The sequence below is a fragment of the Myotis brandtii genome, unplaced genomic scaffold (assembly GCF_000412655.1).
Source record: "Myotis brandtii unplaced genomic scaffold, ASM41265v1 scaffold157, whole genome shotgun sequence".
Taxonomy (NCBI): domain Eukaryota; kingdom Metazoa; phylum Chordata; class Mammalia; order Chiroptera; family Vespertilionidae; genus Myotis; species Myotis brandtii.
Genome location: NW_005355708.1, coordinates 222,253 through 228,655, shown reverse-complemented (window position 1 = coordinate 228,655; position 6,403 = coordinate 222,253).

Genomic DNA, 6,403 nt, shown 5'->3' with positions numbered 1-6,403 from the left:
GGAAGAAGAGAAATGTCTGTGTTGGGGAGCTCCTCCCAAGTAACAGGGAGCTTCAAAGAGAACTGCTCCCGGGAGTCCCCGAGCCGCCCTGGAGCTGGGGGCCAAGAAAACCAGCCACCGATCTGGCATGATGCGCGGTTGTGGCCACGCGCTGCGGAGCTGGGCCTCACCGCCACTATGGAGGCACCGCCTCCGCTCTCCTGGCTTCTCTCTCTCTCTCTTTCTTTAAATATATTTTTATTGATTTCAGAGAGGAAGGGAGAGGGAGAGAGAAATAGAAACATCAATGATGAGAGAGAATCATTGATTGGCTGCCTCCTGCACACCCCACACTGGGGATCAAGCCCACAACCCTGGCATGTGCTCTGACCGGGAATCAAACCGTGACCTCCTGGTTCATAGGTCGATGCTCACCCACTGAGCCACGCCGGCCGGGCCCCAGCTTCTCTCTTCTGTGCTTTAAGCCCAGGCTGCAGAGCCCCCTCCCCAGTGGCCTCGGGTGCCTGCGGCCTGGGGCGGGACACAGCTCCTGGGTTCCATCACAGCCACAGCCAGGCTCAGGGCCCTCCGCTGTCCCTGCCTCATCCCCCCCGGATCCTCAGTTAAAAACATGCCAGCTCGCCTTCTCCATTAGCAGGATGATTTCAGCAGATGCCCACAGAGCAGGAGCCCCAAACCTCCTCCCCCACTCCCACCCCTGTGCCCTGCAGTTTTTACTCCTCCCCTCTCCCTGCTCCGAACCCCAGACAGCAAGGGTGGGGGTGGGGCTGCTGGGCTGGCCAGGGGGACACCCCAGGCAGCCAGGGGCCCTGAGAGATAACCCGCCCACCTGCCCCCTTAAGAACCCGAGCCCCCTCCCCACCCTCTGGCCCTGGCTTCTGGGTATGGGGCTGAATCTCATCAACAAGAAATCTGAAGCCATTAAAATATAATAAAAGAGAAATTAAACGTAATCGCTCTGTAAATTATAACTAATTGAAACATCAATTGTAATGTTTATGATCTGCATTGGAGTGAGTGATGCCTTGAGTCCCAGATGAAAGTTAAATGACGGTGCAATGGCCTGGACGGTCCTCCCCACCCCAGCCTCCACCCGCCTCACAGGGGGTCTGTGGAAAGGACGTGGGAAGATGAGAAACAGGGCTGGAGCCACAGGTGGCCTCCCTCAGGTCAGCCTGCTGGGGACCTATTGCTCCTGGCGTGTGTCACCCTCCTGAGCATCCCACCAAGCCCACCTGCTGGGCACATGACCTTCCCAATGACCTTCCTCGCGTCTCCTCTACACAGTAGCTTTGGCTGGGTGTTGACGCCGGTTTCCAACCACCATAATCCAGTTTCTGGAGTCCCGGCGAGTGGATCCGTACTTTAGAGTCTCAGACTGTCTGCTGGACCCGAGTTGTCTCTGTGCCCCACACCCAGCCTGGGAGCACTCCCTGCCCGCCGGTGAAATGAATGCATGGAGCGGCCTTCCCAGAAGCCAGAGGCCTGTCAGCCAGGGGGTCATGGTCCCTGCTGACACCGGGAGAAAGGAGCGCTGAGAAGCAAAGTCTGCAAAGCCAGGGCCCCCCATGTTCCTGGGTTAAGGAGAAGCAGGGTCTCAGGGGGCCGGGATTTGTGGCTTCTGGTTAAATGCCGGGTTGAATGGGCTTGCGAGGGAAAACTGTTTTTCGGGGAGCGGTGCCTGGCTCCCAGGTGACTGCAGCGGTAATTGCTTCGCTGGGACAAGCTCCTTAACGCGCTCCTGGCTGGCAGGTGGGGAGGGCTCTGGACAGAGGGACCAGGTCAAGAGCTGAGGCCAAGGGCACCCCTCTGAGGAGGCGGAGGGAGGGAGGAGGGAGGGAGGAGGGAGGAAGGAGGGAGGAAGGAGGGAGGAAGGAAGGAGAAACACAGGTCAGCCCAGGCCGAGCTCTGATGAGAGTGTCCTGGGGAACTAGGGCCCCGCAGCCAGGGTGGGGGCGCATTTATCGCGTGAATGCTTCCAGTTAGATTACTGGGTCATCCAGCAAACCCTGGCTAGGCAGCTGGCAGCACTGAGGCCCAGCCCCGTGTGCAGGCCCTGTGCTGAGCAAAGGCAGCCATTGTCGAATACAGATAATGCGCCCACGCTGTATGCAGCACGTCTCATTAGCACCCCTTCCAAAAAAGGCGCCGTGGCTCTGAGGGGCCAAAGAATTCAGCTGAAATGTACAGAAGACGGAGAGATCCATGAGGCGCAGTCTCTACCCAGATGAGGTTGCCATCCAGGGCGGGGTGGGCCAGACACCAACCAGGCCCTTTTTAAGTACTGTATGCTTTCGATTGAATTACAAAACACACGCCTACTATGCGCTGGGCGTCAAGCTAGCACAGCACACATTCACAGAGTGGACGGTACCATGACCAGCCCCCGGGTCAAGAAATAGAACAGCCCCCCAGGAAACCCCTTTCGTCCTTGCCTGTCACCACCCTTCCCAAAGGTGACCATTGCCCAGGCCTCCGTCACCATGTTCTGCCTGAACAACTAGATTTTATCAGGGATGACAAATGCGAAGGGGGCCGTATGCAGGCAGGAGCCTGGAGGGACGTGTCCCACAGCCCAGGGCGTGAAGAAGACTCCGGGAGGAGGCCGTATCTGAACCAAATTCTGTCGGATGAGCGGGAGTGAAGGCAGAGGTGGAGGGGGGGGGGGGGGGGGGGGGGGGGGGGGGGAGCTGGGGGGATCACCCAGGTGCATGGGTTCCAAATCTCTCACCTGTGGCTACTGGTCTTCTTTCTGTCCTACAAAAAAGAAGTGAGTTCAAGAAGGACTTAGGGCCAAACCGGTTTGGCTCAGTGGATGGAGTGTCGGCCTGCGGACTCGGGGGTCCCAGGTTCGATTCCGGTCGGGGGCATGTACCTTGGTTGCGGGCACATCCCCACTGGGGGGCGTGCAGGAGGCAGCTGGTCGATGTTTCTCTCTCATCTATGTTTCTAGCTCTCTGTCCCTCTCCCTTCTTCTCTGTAAAAAATCAATAAAATATATTTAAAAAAAAAAAAAAAAAAGAAGGACTTAGGGCCCGGCCAGAGTGGCTCAGTGGTTGAGCATCAACCTATGAACCAGGAAGTTAGGGTTCGATTCCCAGTCAGGGCACATGCCCTAGTTGTGGGCTCCATCCCTAATGTGGGGCGCGCAGGAGGCAGCCAATCAATGGTTCTCTCTCATCACCTCATTGGCTATAAGTTAGTCACATGGCCACAGATAACTGCGAGGAATGCTGGCATGTGCCGTTTCTACTCTGGGAGACCAGATGTGGGGATTTCTGGGAATCTCTGCTCTAACTTCCCTGTTGTGTGTATGCAGCCTAAGGAATGGGTTTGTCCTTTAGTATCAAATCCTTACCCACCCTTTCACCAGCCTGGCCATGATTCTCTGTCCGTCATTGTTTCATCAAACACGTTATTATTCAGGGATTCCTTCCTTCACTCCTCTATCGACTCATGTACTCACCGGTTCATTCATTCATTCATTCATTCATTTCTCAACAAATCCTATCCCCGTGCCTTGCATTCAGGGCATGGAGAGGACCGCACAGACCCTGCACTCAAGTTGCTTACAAACTAGTAGGGAAACCAGCCAAGGAAACGTAGCATTTTAGTGCCCTGACGTAGGTGCTCTGAGAATGTGCAAAGGCTGCCCCCCAGACACCGTGGGCCCTAACCCATCTGGGGCTGCACGCAAGGTTCCCAGGGGGAGGTGACGTCCCATCTGAGTCTTGGAAAAACGACTTTACAGGGACAAAGGGCACAGGGAGGACTTTCCAGGCTGTGGGAATGTAGAGCAAGGCCATCCCCTGTCCATGGTGCTGACCCACAGGCCCAGGCAGGAGTCCCGTTCGGGGGGTGAGGTCAAGCCAGGCCCTGGCCCCACCTCCCACTCGGGGCTGGCACGCTGGGTGGGCAGGTGGGATGGCATGGTGTGGCATTTAGCCACACACTTCATTTTCGTAACGACCTTCCCATCTCCCCTCTCAGTCTTGCTTGTCAGTCTATGACCATTAAATTCCTCATTAGCAAATGAGATTTGGATGGGCTCATTAAGATGAGGGATGGCCCCAAGATGCAGCTGGCCGGGGGTGAGTTAGAACTCCTTTTCTCCTTCTTAATTAGAAAATAATGCAGCTCCCATTCTGTGCACCCCTCTCCAGGTCTAATATGAGGCTCCAATAGACCCCCGGGAGTTATTCAGGGGGACCAGCGTAAGGAGAGGCCAGACCATAGTAGACAACAAATAGGATACAGCTGCTGATTCACACACACCCTCCAAAGTCACCCTATCGGGGCTGAGGCGTCCGCCACTTCATACTGAAGCCCAAACTCTGAATGTGACCTTCAAAACCCTGCCCGGCCAGGTCCCGGCCCTTTTCCAGCCCCCGCCCCACATGTGCCCTGCATGGAGGCAGCGGCAGGTGGCCTGGTGTGTGGCCTGCTGGAACTGGCTGTCGTGCCAGCTCGTCAGAGCTGCTTGTTGCATAGTCAGAAGCCGGCACCACACGGGCAGCTTGAACTTGGCCATGGTGGGGGTATTTACACCACAGGAATTGGCAAATGCTCCAAAGTAAGAATTTTTTTTTCTCTTGTAAGGAAGCCAAATTTTAGACATTTGCCAGCACAGCCCTGTCTGAAGGTCCCTGACAATGTCACGCACTTGGGTAGCTCCCCATCTTTGAATGTGCTGATCTCTCTGTCCAGGCCTCCTCCAGTCCCCTGAAGAGCCTCCTCTGTCTCTGTTCTCTGCCTGGTGGAATCCCGGTCATTCGTTGAGGCCCCTGGAAGGAGTCTGGTCCCCTCTTCTGTGTCCTGCCCTGTGGGAATCATATGCCCCAGTCAGACTTCCACCTTAGGGATCATGTGGCTTCTAAAAATGGAAACCCGTTCCAACCATCTGCAGGGAAAGGCAGAAACATGGGGGACAGAGCACCTCACAATACCCGGGGGCAGAGGGGCAGCTGCTGTCACCGGCACCGGGGAGTTGACCCACAGCTGCTCTTCTTCGGAGCCACCTTGGCTCTGACCTCTGCTTGCACACACCCGTGTGGCCTCCCTCGGAGAGGTGCCCTTGGCCCCCAGTTTGCATGAAATCCCGGCCCCATTAGCCAGTTAGCCGCAGACCAGGGTTGTTCCGGGTTAGTCCAATCCTCTGAGGCCACGGGGTGTGGTCACAGGTCATGGAAGGGGGGTGCCGGCACAGCCACTGTCTCCTCCTCCGCAGTTGCCATGGGGCTGACTCTGGAGAGAGAGGTGGGGAGAGCTGGCCCACCTCCCGGGCTGGAGGGCAAGCTCATGAGGACCCCCAGTCCTAGCACAGAGGAGAGGAGACGCTTAGTAAGTATTTGTAGATTAAATGAATCACCTCACAGGTTGGGTCCTTCTCTCAGCAGCCTGTGACCCAGCTGGTCCCTGAAGAGGGAGGCCAAAGGCTTTGCGGGAGTCAGTGCCTAAGTGGTGAGGCATCCTTTGCCTCCAGTTACTCGCTGTGTGACCTCGGGCAAGTGGATTAACCTCTCTGTGCTTTGGGGGCCTCCTCAGTAAAATGGGGGCTGTGATCTCGCCTACTTTAGAGCTGTTGTGAGGAGGACAGGAGACCATCTTCCTGGAGCAGCTGGGGTGGCCCCTGGCACAGAGCAGGCAGTGGACACAGGGGTAGCGCGTGTCCCCGCTCTATCCTGAAGCCACAGAGCAGCGTCCCTCTGCTCAGCGGCTTCCTCTCCAGGTCTGATGCTCTTCCAATCCCGCCGGCGCCTGCTCTGAGGGTTAAATCCCAGGGTAGGGCCTGCTGATAATGGCGGCAGCCCCTCCTCCCCGCCCTCGTCCCCGGGGACGTCTGAGCTGAAGACTTCATCTGCTGTAATTAACAGGCCAACTGCATCAGTCTTGCTCCATTAACCGCAGAGCAGCCCGTCGGGCAGGGGTGAGAGGGAGATGATGATCGGGAAGGTGAGGAGGAGGTGGACAGGAGCCGGGCGGGACCCAGCCGGAGTCCAGCCTGCCCGCCACCTCCCTCCCACCTTCTTTCGCTTCCTGTCCCTCCAACCCTGCCAAGGACCACAGAGGCCACAGGCCACATCTAAGCGAAGAAGGGAACAGCCCATGTCACCCGGCCAGGTGCTCCTGAGAGCAGTGGGTTGAGGGGAAGCCTTCCCTGGCAGAGCAGACTGTGGGGAGCGGCCAGACACCCCCACTCCAGGAAGAGCCCCATCCCTGAGACTCAGCCAGGCAGGAGGCTGGCCGGGGCCACTCTGCCTCCATCCCTCCATCTCCAAAGACAATGCGATGTCCAGACAGGGAGCAGCGCGGCTGCCCATGAGCCTTTGCGGGAGGCTGTGGCACAGGTGTCTCAGCACTGGGACCCCTGCTGTTGGCTCATCCTTATTGACAAGCAGGCAAC